Raw genomic sequence first — 15,266 nt, 5'->3', positions numbered from 1 at the left:
GTCCCAGAGTGTTCTAAAGAACAACTAGAGCGCTAACAGTCCTACTTATTACAAAGGTATGGCACACCTGAAGCCATCTTGATTGGAATAAAGTGGTAACTCTTAAAACATTTAATTTAAAAAGGAACAAAATGAGGGGGTATATTTTGCCATATGAATTATGATTAGTGCTGCAGAAAGAAAAATTAGGGCACATTTTGAGTGACTTCTCAAACCCTCTTCAATTTCATTAAAAAATTCTGACATAGTCTCCCAAGATGGCCACCAGAGACAAAAGAGCCTAAATGTAGCCCAAATATCACCCAGATGTACCCCAAGTATAGCCCAATGACAGAATGTCCCAGAGTGTTCTAAAGAACAACTAGAGCGCTAACAGTCTTACTTATGACAAAAGTATGGCACACCAGAAGCCATCTTGATTGGAATGAAGTGGTAAGTCTGAAAACACTCAATTTAAAAAGGAACAACATGAGGGGGTTAATTTTGCCATAGAAAGTATGATTAGTGCTTCAGAAAGAAAAATTAGGGATCATTTTGAGTGACTTCTCAAATCCTCTTCTATTTCATTAAAAAAATTCTGACATGCAGACTGAAACATGCACTTTGAATACCAGCAGCAGACGTCCCTGGTGAGCAGTAGCTTTACTACAGTGATCTAATGTGCAACTAGAGTGCTAACATTCAGAATTTATGGCAAATGTGTGACACATCTGAATGCCTTCTTGATGGAACCAAAGTAAACAAGCATTGAAAACGCAATAGATCTCGCCCTCGTTTAAATTAAAGCCATTCTGTTTGTAATGAGGTGGCTTTTTAGCTTTGCTTTTATTAGTGTTTTTTCAACTTTCATGTAAATAATGCACCGTTTTCACCAAATCGACTTTGCCCAAGCACACCCTTCCCTTCGGCCAACAAATCCCAAAAATTTGGCACACCTGCCGATCCACTCTCCCTACAGCTCACCCAAGCCCCGTCCCTCTAGCGCAACTGGAACACCCCAAATTCACCTTCTCCATGCGCACCAAAAACTCCCATTGAATAACATGGCAATTCGCTACTCCGCACAAAAAGTGCTCTTTAAAGCACTTCCACTGCTCCGATCCGCTTCAAACTTGGCTGGACACTAGTTCCAGCGATTCCCTAACATCTCTTCAAAAATCAGCCCAATCCATCCACTGGAACGGGGACGAATTTCAACCCGAATACGCACCCCCTGCAAACACAAAAAAAGCCATAAAACGGCCAAATCTCGACCAAAAACCGCCAAAATCCCTCAAAACCTTGCCAACACCAATACGCACGAAACTGAACCGGCCCCTCAGCCCTAGGCTCCGGGAACCCTACTTAATTGACCCAAAAGCCCTAAAAAAGCAACATAATACACACGAAAACGCCCTAACAACCCTAAAATGCATATAAGTATATGTATGCATGCATTTATGTTTGTATTTATATAGATATACAGATGATATATGTTTATATATGTATGTATATATATATATATTCACTGAAAAAACCATAGGCTATAGATCATATATAGTTAGGAATTAGCATTTACAAAACCTTGAAAATTCACTGAAAAAACCATAGGTTATAGACCATATATAGTTAGGAATTAGCATTTACAAAACCTTGAAAATTCACTGAAAAAACCATAGGTTATAGACCATATATAGTTAGGAATTCGCATTTACAAAACCTTATTTTACTCACACAAAACCATTGAAATTCCATATATAGTTAGTTGCACTAACTATATATCGCGCACCCGCAATCCACTGCTGATGATGTCACATATTACATCATTCATGACATGGTCAGTGACATCACTGATGACATCACTGATGACATCTCAAATGACATCACTGATGACATCACTGATGACAACATCCAGTGACTGTATGTTTCTGTAAAGTTAAAATATGTCTTACATATTGAAGAATGAGTGGATGTATAAGTGTCTGGATGAAGGATTTAGTAGGTGCATGACTGACTGTATGAGTGAGTGATTAAATGTGTCTCACTGAGTGCATGGGTTAGTGACTAAACTGTCTTAATTTGTTGTTCTGTAAACTGTTGCATGTGTTGATAAGTAGCTATATGAGTAACTATATGGGTTATTGATTGGTTGCCCAAGTATTTGTATGGGAGACTGAGTGTGTGTGTGGGTGGCTGGGAGGTGTATGACTCTGTGCATAGATGTGTGAGCAGTTGATTCACTAGATGTATGGTTTCAAAAGTGCATGTGGAAACAGCTGTATGGGCGGTTGACTGTGTGCATGAGTGTATTGGTGAGTGAATGGATATCTCAGTGCTACATGTCAAAGTAAGTACATATGTAAAACACAGTACATGTGAGAGTTGACATATATAAATAACTGTGCATAAGAGCCAGTGAATGTGTGAGTGGCTGTATGGATCATTGTGAACTTGTATCAGGGATTGTATAAGAGAGTAAATATGTGTTAGTATATGTTTGAATAAGTAAAGTTTGTATAACTGTATAGTTAAGGAAATGGAGGTGTGATTGATTCTTTGCATGACTGACTAGGTGTGTGAGTAACTCCATGGATGAGTGACAGTCTGTGAGTGTCTGTTTACACTGATTGTATCTAAGGTTATATTAGAGTCTGAAGAGGTTCATCGTATTATCACATGAATGATATCATCAGTGATGTGATCAGTAATGTCAAATGAGATGTCATCAGTGATGTCATCAGTGATGTCATTTGAGATGTCATCAGTGATGTCATTTGAGATGTCATCAGTGATGTCATCAGTGATGTCACTGACCATGTCATGAATGATGTAATATGTGACATCATCAGCAGTGGATTGCGGGTGCGCGATATATAGTTAGTGCAACTAACTATATATGGAATTTCAATGGTTTTGTGTGAGTAAAATAAGGTTTTGTAAATGCGAATTCCTAACTATATATGGTCTATAACCTATGGTTTTTTCAGTGAATATATATATATATATATATATATATATATATATATATATATATATATATATATATATATATATATATATATATATATATATATATTCAATGAAAAAACCATAGGTTATAGTCCATATATAGTTAGGAATTAGCATTTACAAAACCTTATTTTACTCGCATAAAACCATTGAAATTCCATATATAGTTAGATGCGCTAACTATATATCGCGCACCCACAATCCACTGCTGATGATGTCACATATTACATCATTCATGACATGGTCAGTGACATCACTGATGACATCACTGATGACATCTCAAATGACATCACTGATGACATCACTGATGACATCTCATTTGACATAAGTGATCACATCACTGATGATATCATTTATGTGATAATTCAATGAACCTCTTCAGACTCTAATATGACCTTAGATACAATCAGTGTAAACAGACACTCACAGACTGTCACTCATCCATGGAGTTACTCACACACCTAGTCAGTCTTGCAAAGAATCAATCACACCTCCATTTCCTCAACTATACAGTTATACACACCTTACTTATTCAAACATATACTAACACATATTTACTCTCTTATACAATCCCTGATACAAGTTCACAATGATCAATACAGCCACTCACACATTCACTGGCTCTTATGCACAGTTATTTATATATGTCAACTCTCACATGTACTGTGTTTTAAATATGTACTTACTTTGACATGTAGCACTGAGATATCCATTCACTCACCAATACACTCATGCACACAGTCAACCGCCCATACAGCTGTTTCCACATGCACTTTTGAACCCATACATCTAGTGTATCAACTGCTCACACATCTATGCACAGAGTCATACACTTCCCAGCCACCCACACACACACTCAGTCTCCCATACATATACTTGGGCAACCAATCAATAATCCATATAGTTACTCATATAGCTACTGATCAACACATGCAGCAGTTTACAGAACAACAGACATAATGATGCACTTATTAAGACAGTTTAGTCACTAACCCGTGCACTCAGTGAGACACATTTAATCACTCACTCATACAGTCAGTCATGCACCTACTAAATCCTTCATCCAGACACTTATACATCCACTCATTCTTCAATATGTAAGACATGTTTTAACTTTACAGAAACATACAGTCACTGGATGTTGTCATCAGTGATGTCATCAGTGATGTCACTGACCATGTCATGAATGATGTAATATGTGACATTATCAGCAGTGGATTGCGGGTGCGCGATATATAGTTAGCGCATCTAACTATATATGGAATTTCAATGGTTTTATGCGAGTAAAATGAGGTTTTGTAAATGCTAATTCCTAACTATATATGGACTATAACCTATGGTTTTTTCATTGAATTTCAATGGTTTTTTGAAAGCTAATATTTCTATCTGTAAAATGTATTCTTCTTTAAATCATAAAATATATTGTACATGTTTTTTATACATTTTTAAAAAAAAAAAATTGTTCCGCTCCTAGTCCGCGAACTGGTCAGCTTCCCGTTAGCTGAATTCAAAGCCGCGACTTGGTGCGCGAGCCGGTAATCGCTCCTTAAGCGTAACTGTTACGTTATCATGACGTTTTGCGTTGTCGCGTAATACATTATCCGACGCGCCAAGTTAGCGGACTCGAAAGCGGATTGGATAGCGGCGCAAAGCGCGAAACGTAAAGACAGCAGGTCATGTGACTCGATAATAACACTTTTCATTAGTTCATTTCACTTTTGGTTTCCTAATGATGTAATACTAGGTCATGTGATCTAAAATTAACACTTTTCATTGGTTTAGAACTTTGGCTTTTCCCAAATGATGAAAACCCCTCCTTCTTTCCTCACTCTGACTTTCATCTTGGTGAGAGAAAGACCTTTGTACAATCCAGAGAAATGGCTTCTGTTGTTGCTTCTGGTAGTGTTCCCCCACCACCACCTCCACCTCCTCATGGAAAGAAAGGACCACCAACTCAACCAATCTTTCAAGAAGAGGAAGAGCAGGAAGAGGAGGAAGAGCCTGAATATTTGCCTGAGGAGCCCAGGAGGTATAACAGGAAGGAAAATTTCATTTGGCAATTTTTTAAATTTCCACCAGGGCAAAAGAAAGTGAACGCCAGGTATGTCTTTTGCCGAATCTGTGATGATCGTCTTTCTAGAGGCACGGACAAAAAATATAGTTATGGGAATTTCACTATGCACAGACACATGAGCAGGTGGCACCCAAATAACTATAGTGCAGCTCAGCTTCGAGACAAACAACAGAATTCACCAGCAATAGCCAGAAGATCGATTGTGCCAGAAGTTACGGGACCTGAAGCAAGGGAGCTGATCCCAAATATTCAAATGGACATGGGGGAAGTGAAACAAGTTTGTGTGAGGTGCAATCAAATATTATGCTACCGCGAAAGTAGCATAACTCTTATAATTAGAGCCATCCAAAATCATGTATGTCCAAAACGCCCCCAAAAATAAATTCTTCTTTTTTTTGTTGCTCCTGTTGAGCCCTCTTCGATGAATCATTTTTGTTTCCCCCCTCCCCCCCCCAAAAAAAACAAATACAAAATGTTCAGAAAAAAACAAAAAAATATAAAAAATGTTCAGAAAACTAATAAAAAAAAATTAAAACAACAAAAAGAAAAAAAAAGTTCTTTTCAGAACTACCTCCCCATTATTAAAAAAAATTGGTAGAATTCTTTGAACTCTGCCAAGCTCTATTTCTATTAGTTCGCTCCCAGTTCGCACTCCGGTACGCGAACTTTGAGCGCACCAAAAATTTTTTTTTTAAAAAAAGGAACAGTAAGTATAAGGAAAGAAAACAGACAGCTATGTTACAAAAAAGACAGCTATAGGGAGTAAAGAAAAGATACTGTGACCCGCAATTCACTTCTGATCATGTCATATATTACATTATTTTTGACATAGTCAGTGACATCATCAGCAGTGGATTGCGAGTAACAGTTTTTTTTGTTTACGTCCTATAGCTGTCTTTTTTGTAACATAACTGTCTGTTTCCTATCCTTAAACTTACTGTTCCTTTTTTTAACGAGATAACAGATATGCCCACTTATTACATCATTCATAACATAGTCAGTGACATCATCAGCAGTGGAATGCAGGTTAAAAAAGTAGAAAACATTTACCTTATAATTCTTGTTAATTTTTAAAGAAAATTTTTCATACATTCAATCTGTAACAGAGAGAACAAACATTTCCAAAAATATTAAAACATGTATTTAAAAATTAGAAAAAAGAAGGGAAAAGGTTCAAGAAGAAACACTTTTTAAACAACTTTGACACTTATAGAAACCTCTACTTCTCTACGACCCCTACACAATCCTAAATATATTTATTTTCAACAAACAGTATCTTCATGCTGATGAAATGAGGCCTATTTTGAAATATGATGCTTCTTTTGCATTGCTTATGTCTCACAATAGTGATGCCATAACAGCGCAAAAGAGATGTAAAACCATCATAAAATTGTGTCTAACATTTAAAATGATTGTTTTAGGATGCAAATAAGATGTGTGCTTTCAAGAGCTTTCTTTGAGGTGAGGCCTCTTTTCTTTTTTTTAAAAAAAACAGTACCCAGAAGTACAGCACTGTAAGCATTAAAATTGATACTTACAGAAGACTCAGCTTACCCATATGTACCTCACATTTCTAAATGTATATCATAAGTACAAAAAGCATAACATTAATTATACATGTTAAATGGTTTATTTTTGCTGTTCTCAGAATGTATCAAATTTCACTTAAATCAGTGACTTGAAGGTATTCATCATGTAACAGCGGGGAAAAAAAAACACAATCAAAATGACTGTGTTTAAAAAACCCATACAACCTAAGAAATCTGATTTCAAAACTCCTTAAAATTAACTTACTTTCAATGACGTCGAAGGATCTCCTATAAACAGCATCCACTCTGTTGTGCTATAAATATTTTCAGCCCGCCACTTTCTGAAAGAAAACCTCCATCGATACGTAAAATATGTTACATAGAAAAAAAAACTTCTCTCATTCTATCACATGTTTCCACTAGGCCAAATCATGTTGCCGCGATTCGCAAGTCTTGTAATTTTTCCAATCAAATCCCGACATTTTCTATTTTCGCAACTTTCAAAAATAAAATATTTGAGATTATTTTCACAATCCTGGACTACTAATATCTTACTCTTCTTTGTCACTCATGTTCTCCTTTTCCTATGACACTGATACTGCTTACTATGAAGCAAACTTACTTGCATCAGGTTTATATAGTTGGATTTTTAATCTAGACAGCATTGCAGACTTACATTCCCTCTACTTAAAATTTTGGTTTTAAAAACACCAGGTAAGAATTTTTAAGGTCAAACGGCAATTTTTTTTTGAAAGTTACAACGGAATCATTACAGAATGACCAGCCGTTTCCAGACTTTAAGTAAGCTGTATAATGTCCTGATGTTGTTGATGGACCATCGTGATAGATAATTGCTACAGTTACAAAAGTCCTCCCTGATATTGACAGCTGAGAAGCCACAACATTTTTTATTAAAGTTGACAATTTTGATCCATCAGGCCTACATCGTTGGATCATTAAAATGACATACTGGCTATATCTACGTATAAATAATGTTGACATCATATCACATTTACATTGGCTACACTCCATGTTGTGATCCGCTGCATTTACTAGCTTATTAAAGGACACTGATTTACTGTCTGGCAAAGTTAAATATATAAATCTTTCTGAGTCTACACTAGTAGTACTTGATACCATACAGTTCTCGCAGTCATGCTGCCATTGATAAGAAAGCCCAAACAGGTGATCTACATCTACACCCTCATCTTCCAATACATCAAGCATATACATTAAAAACTCCTGACAATCTTGCTGATTATTTTCAGAGAAGTCTGTTTGACCTGAACATTCATCTAACAGATAACGAACTTCAGACACACTTTCTACTTTTGTTCGATCAGTGCTACATTTCTCTAACACAGAATTCAACAAGCAGCATAAACTTTGTTCCGAATTGAACACAATCTGTTCTTTTAAACTCTCTAGTGGAAAGAGAACATTAACCACTACATTTGCATAGCAGTTGACACCAGAACTGTTTTCAAATTGAAAACCGACAACATCTTCAACAGAATCCACTTTCTTTCTGCTAACAACTTTCGGTTCATTGACTTTTAGTCTTTTTGCAACAACCTCCCTACTATTACTGATATTTCTACGTTTCTGGCCTACCACACGTTTCTCAAACAAAGGATATTGAGGCAAATGTGGCGCATACTCTCTTCTTAACCTATTGTATTCCTTAACACAATCTAGATCCGCACAAATGTTTGTGACATCACAGTCAATCAAGTACAATCCCGATAAAGTTCTAACTCGTGACAATGCCACATATGCCATACCCTCCTTGAACACAGAACTGCCAATATTCACCAATGCACAGTCTACACTTAAACCTTGCGATTTATGGATTGTCACCGCATATGCCAAGCAAACAGGAAACTGTTTACGGCGAACATATAAGTCTTTAACAAGCAAAAACCTAGCAGAACAACAACCAATTTGCTGTACTTCCTCAATGCCATCAAATTTAATTCTTAAAAATTCTATTCCATCTCTATTTTTGTATTTCTCAAAATCAACAACATTACCCATTGATCCATTTACCAGACCTCTTTCTACATGTAAATTCCTTCTCAAAATGATTCGGCAATTTAAACACACATTCAAAGTCTTTTCAAAACCCGCTGTTTTAGATATAGTCTTCTCTAATGAATCCAATTTTGATTTCAAATTGTCTGACAAAATAATTGTTGATCCCATATGCTCTAAATTGTCGATAGCTTCAAGTTTCACAATCTCTTGCTTTTCTAAATTCAACATTTTGTTGTTGAAGATGGCACATTCTGCAAGAGTTGGCATGAGACATATCCCGGATTTCTTTTCAGTAATTTTCTGAAAAATATTCTCAGGCACAATCTCTTGTTTGGGATATAAATATGACAGTAATCGTGCATTTAAAGCTTCTCTCCCATGCTCGGTCACTTTTCCAATTCTAATATCTTGTAGAATATTCTTGTAATCTTCATCCTTTGCCTGACGCATATTTTCATGCAGTTCTGCATAATTGAAGTTTAACCATATATTGACGTTGCCAATGCTCCCTAGGCACTTCCTGGTATCTTCATGTGTGAGTATTTTGAACACAGGTTGACCTTTTACTGGTGTCAGCTGCAGAAGATCTCCGAAAACAATGATGTGTTTGCCACCAAATAACACATCATATTCAGTTTTAAGTACTTCTTGCATTCTCAAATGCACAAAGGCAAGCATGACATTGGAAACCATGCTTACTTCGTCAATGATAAGTAGTTTCATTTTCCTCAAGACTCTTGAAACTTCACAGCAAGCATCTCCAGATAACTTGTTGTATTGTAATTTGTTGTCATGCTCCACCGGCAGCATCAGTAGACGATGCAAAGTAATACCTTTAATGTTATGTGCTGCCAGTCCAGTAGGAGCGGTGACAACACAAGACAGCGATGACTTAGTCCTTTCCTGCAAATAACAAGAAATTGCTTTAATGAGGAAACTCTTTCCAGTTCCCGCTTTTCCACTCACGTACAGTCGGACAGGCTTCAACGACGTACATGAGCACTCTTTCTTCTCATGACTTAATCCGTGCTCAATTTCCTTGGTAACTTCATCATATATTTTCCTCTGCTCAACGTTGAGTTGTTTTTCCAAGTCTTCTAAGTTAACTGAATCCTCCTGAGCATGTGCCATGGCTCTTTCCACTTCATTCATAGCAGTGGCAGCTTCATTTTCGATAATAGGTCCTCCAAGTGGATCTTGACTCAATGAAACAGAACTCTGACTGTCCTGAGAACTGTCTCTGGCAATCTCGGCTGCAATCGTTGCTTCCTGCTCAATTTCCAAAGTTAGCATTTCTTGATATTTAGGAAAAGCAGGACATTCTATGGACTCCTTGGCTGCATTAAAAGAGTCTTCGTAACAGAGGAAATCTCCAAGCAGTTCCTCTTCTGCACGCCAAGGCTTGAAAAGTTGCAAAAGTGCTAAATAGAAAAACTCCTTTTTTTCTGGAGATTCACCACTCAATTTTCAATGGTTTACTAATTGGCATTTTCTTTGCTTGACCAGGCATCCCTCACTTCCAATTACAGCATACACTCCTTTCTCAATATCTTCTTTGATGTTCCTCTTGAATATATAATTTTGGAGAACCTCATATAGACAAACATTCTCAAGGTGACTGCTTCGATTTGGATAATATGTATCCAACATGTTGGTCTTCAAAATGTCGGTACTGTTTGGCTCCTTTTCCGCCAAATACTCAATTTCCCGGACAGGTTTTAGAACTCGATTTCGCGTTGCAGCAAGACCAAGACTCGCCCAAACGATACTCCTAGATTTGGCATAGAGACTTGCTGAAGACAATCGATCTGAACATTCGTAAGCTCCGATTTCTCGATGCGACAACATCTTCAGACTGAAACTGTACAACTTCTTGCTGAGGCTCTTTTCATGGGATATGTCCTCCCACATATCCTTCAGTTCTGTCTTTTCTTTTTTGGTGATGTAAGATGTCACATACCGAGCCACAGCCATGCAGTTGTCACCCACAAACTGTATATCCATGTTAGCATTCCACATGGACAAAATCACTGGGTTGTAGTCATTGATGTACTTGGACTCTTCGTTCCTTTTCAAATTGTATGTATTTTTGGGTGATTTCCTCGTCACATTATGTCGTAGTGAAGACATCAAACTGTTCACTTTTCCTTTAGAAATCACCGGCCGTGGAAAGTTGAAACGACATTTGGTGTAGAACTTGTCCTTGTTTCTGAATTTACGACGACAGTACTTTCCACAACGATGGCTTTGGAAACGTAGAACTTGTTCTCTTAGGCTTTTCTTCTCCGTTGCATTTGGAACAGCACACGTAGAATACTGTTCTATGAAATTCATCACTAAGTGATCGGGATCTGTTCCAAATTTAGGTGCATCCTTGATCCACAACAACATATGTATATGAGGAGCACCTCTTGCTTGGTACTCCTTTCTCCAGAAGAAATCCAACACCTCTCCAAGAGGTGGATTCTTCTTATTTGTGATGAAAGACATCATAGCTTCAAATTTATGATTGAAGTACCTGCATACATTCACAGGATCCAAAGAACACAGTTCTCCAGGTGTCTTGAATTCAATGTTTTCAATATTTCCATTTGCTTCTCGTAGAAATTCAAGTAAGTCTTCCCAGCCATACTCGGCACAGCTCAGAGTGAGGAACCATGTCGGAGTTCCTAAGTTCCTCAGCATACATTTTAAATCACCATGACGATGATACCAATACTCATTAGTACCACGCTGACACGCCATGAGATTAATTAAGTGAGAATCCAAAATACTATCTTGGACATTAACTTTATGCATAAAGTCTCTTGCCGAGATATTTCGCATCTGTATACCACTTTTTAAGATGTGGTTCACTGCATATGACAGTCCAGACAGATCGCTTTCAAACAGGAGATGAAACAAATAGGGAATGCATTGACGAAACCTAGGATCTTCTCCATACAATCGTAAAGTCCGGTATTCAGACGCAGGAATTTGATGAGATCGCTCATCATATCTTCCTCCTCGACCTGTGGGAAATAGCTGTGGGAAACACCGAGCTTCCAAACTTTCCTCCCAAACACTAATGGGACTCCCTTTGGCTTGTTTCATTTGAAACAACTCAATAGCATTCCCCATGACTTCCTTGGAATGCAAAGGATGAACACTATAATGTTCATATATTTCTTCCCTTTTAGAGGCCTCTACTTTCTCAATTTGCCCAGCACACAAATCGCTATCCTCTTCATCACTTACTTCCTCTTCTGCAACATACACATTCTTATAATACTTATTATTTTTCTTCAAATACACTGTTGCCTTTTTGACTTTCCTAACATCCACTAAATCTTGCCATATTTTCTTATTCTTTGTCGGAACCCCATTAACCAAGATAACCAGAGGTTCCTCTTCCACTTCTTCTACTCCAATTGTGTTAATGTTTTTATTCAAATCTAAAGGCAAATAAACAACTCTTCCCTTTAATCCTCTCTGTAAATCTGCTGGAGGCAACTTCCCTGTCTTTGGCTCCATTCTTACAATAGCCTGAAAGGGATGAATACTTTGAATCAAAATAGATTCATAAGTATTTAAATCCTTCAATTCAGAAGGAATCTCAACCAATTCAAGATTATTATGAACTGCCCTAGCAGGCATCTGGTTTTGGTTTAATTTATTACAACAATAATTACACACACGTTGATCCGATCCCAAATCAAAATAATTTTCTACCATCAAGTATGTGGCAAAATCCTTCCATTCACTATTATTTTCCCTTTCACTTTTTGCATATAAATCCACTACCTTAGTCTGATTCTTATAATAAGTACGTCGACAACAAACACAAGTGAAATTAGGCCTCTCACTTGATTTCATCTGAAACGTGGCAATTTCCTTCTGAAAATTATCTGTACTGTAAACCTGTACATTATCTTCCACATTACTCTCTACTTCAGGGTCAATTTGAACATTCTCATCTTTACTACTAAAGTAACAAAACTCAATTTCTTCACAAATATTCTTCACATCTATTTCAGAACCATGCAAAAGAGCAGCACATAATTGTTTAAGCATAATTGCTGGACTCTTTGCATAATACAACATTCTCACTAATTTTCTCACTTTATTATGATGCACTGCTAGCATCCTGAAATGATGAAAAACACTCTGGCATACTCTCCTGGAAAGACAAGCCAGTGAATGACCACGCAAACCTGTTATTTGTCTCACTCTGCAAGGATCTAAATCTTGCAACAACTTCATTTTCTGCTTCAAACTTTTCTTATTAAATGTCCGTATAAAATCACAAAGCAAATTGATGGAAACCTGTCGCACACTGCAAATAGAACTACACTTCCAAATGTACACAGGAGCCTTAGGACGTCTTCCTAAAACCTCATCACTTAGCGCCTCTTCTGTCTCTGTTGTCACAAGTTTTTCTTTTTCAACTGGACAACCATCCTTCACTTCATAAGCTCGACCACTGATGTCAACTGCATGCACCAAATCATTATCCTGAAAATAACTCTCCTCATTAAAAAATGCCTCAGAACTTGAACTATGCATCCATTCTCCGGAAAAAACTTCACAAAAGTTGCTACGATTTACTACTCTCTTCCATCTACTGTTTGTTTTAAAATCAGAAATTACCTTGCTTAGTTTCCTAATTCTATTGATTACCAAAATAAACAACTTTCGCTTAATTTCAAAAGCATGATCAATAATTTTCTCGACATTTTTCTTCTTCTTATAAAATGCCGCTTTCTGTTTGCATTTCTTAATATTTTTTATTAAATTAACTATTATCCGATTACGGAACATTCGTTGTCGAATGTCCCTAAACTGTTCTTTCCTTCTACTATCATGCACAGAGTTATCTCTTCCTCTACCAGTAACATTTTTCATGGGTCTTTCCTTTCCATTTAAATTACTCTTCTTTTTCTGAACTGAAACATTTTGGCGAGAAATACTTTTTTTACTACAAATATTTTTTAAGAAAGACTTTGTGCTCTTACCCGGAGCTTTCTTGGTGTTTTGATAAGTATTTAGGGAAGAGGACTGCTGCAATAAAACATCACCGTGCTGTCTTTGACGTTTTTGAGCCTTTCTAATTCTATTTTTTGTAGGCATTTTCCAAACTATGAAAGAATCTGCAGTTGAATCTGTTGAAAAATATAATAAAAAATGTTAATAACCACTATTACCAAACAGTAAATGAATAACAGTCATCAAAAACTTAATGCCCTTCTTATTATTTAACATAGCAAATCAAGGCATATGACTGTGTATGATGTTATTTTTCTTTTTTAAATGGAAAGCGTTCTTCATGGTGCAAGTTTCTTGTAAATACGCTCCCACCTGCGAAAAGGAACTTAGCAATGCAAAGCTGCTTGGGTCCCCAGTGTCTGTCAACATTCTAAACAGTCCGGAGCGGCCGCCATCTTATCTCTCGGTAGGATCGAGAGAGAAGAAGAGGTGAAAAACGAAGGGGAAATTTAATGAAATGGGGCAAAGTATACCCCAGTTGACCCCCTAGGAATGTTGTTGGAATTTTTTAAAGGGTCCCCTGGGGAAAATAAAAAAATATATATTTTTCACGATAGAACCGCTTCCCAAACACCGAACTGGGCCGCAAACTGCACGAGAATACGCCATTTTGTGCTTCGTTTTAATTAAATTACTAGGAATAAGAAGGTGCGGGAGACGTATCCTAATCCCTTATATTTTCTGAGAGTGGCTGAGGAGTCTCATATATGTTGATACATGTGTTCCAGCGGCTGTGCGTGAGCTTTTTTTAAATTTTTGCTGCGTGACGTCTGTTAACGTTCGATTCGAAGGAAATCAGGAAGTGTTGACCACCAATTTCTCAGTGCGATAAAATATTTTGAGGCATATTATCAAGCCTGTGCGCTAAAATTATCGCCGATAAAGCGGCGACAATGGGCTTGATAATATGCTCTGTGGAATTCCAATCGAAGCCCATTTTAGATGTCTTCACATCTAGCATGTGCTTCGATTGGAAATCCATAGAGCATATTATCAAGCCCATTATCGCCGCTTTATCGGTCGTTTTCGGCCGATAAAGCGGCGATAATTGAAGCGCACAGGCTTGATAAAATACCACATTGTTATAAATGAATCCTTATTGAGACACAATGTCTGCGCCAACTTGCCTTTTTTACAATGCCACAATTTTGTCGTGCACGGCAGCCATTTTACATGCCAGGCTGGTCTCAGCCTATCACCTAGCCCTGCGAATGTAGGGAAATATTATCAAACCTGTACACTAAAATTATCGTCGCATTATCGGCCGAAAACGGCTGATAAAGCGGCGATAATGGGCTTCATAATATGCTCTGTGGAAATCCAATGGAAGCCCATGTTGGATAACATGGCTAAAAACTACTCAGCACCATTGTTTGGACATTATTAACATGGCTATGTAACTCCCATAATCAAAATTTAAATTTGCCAAGCACACTTGTGTTACTGCATGCCAGAATGCTACACCGAATATGCAATTACAATTTCGCAAAGTAACAAAATCTATTTCTATATCACTACAGACAAAGCCACAATTTAAAAACACAGCTTTCTTCATCATTTTCTCCTTAGCGATAAAAAGCGGTAGCAATGCATGAATATCACGCTGAAAAGTC

This window comes from Lissotriton vulgaris, chromosome 8 (genome assembly GCF_964263255.1).
Source record: "Lissotriton vulgaris chromosome 8, aLisVul1.2, whole genome shotgun sequence".
Classification (NCBI taxonomy): Eukaryota; Metazoa; Chordata; class Amphibia; order Caudata; family Salamandridae; genus Lissotriton; species Lissotriton vulgaris.
The sequence above is the reverse complement of the archived record's forward strand: the minus strand, read 5'-3'. Positions refer to the sequence as shown.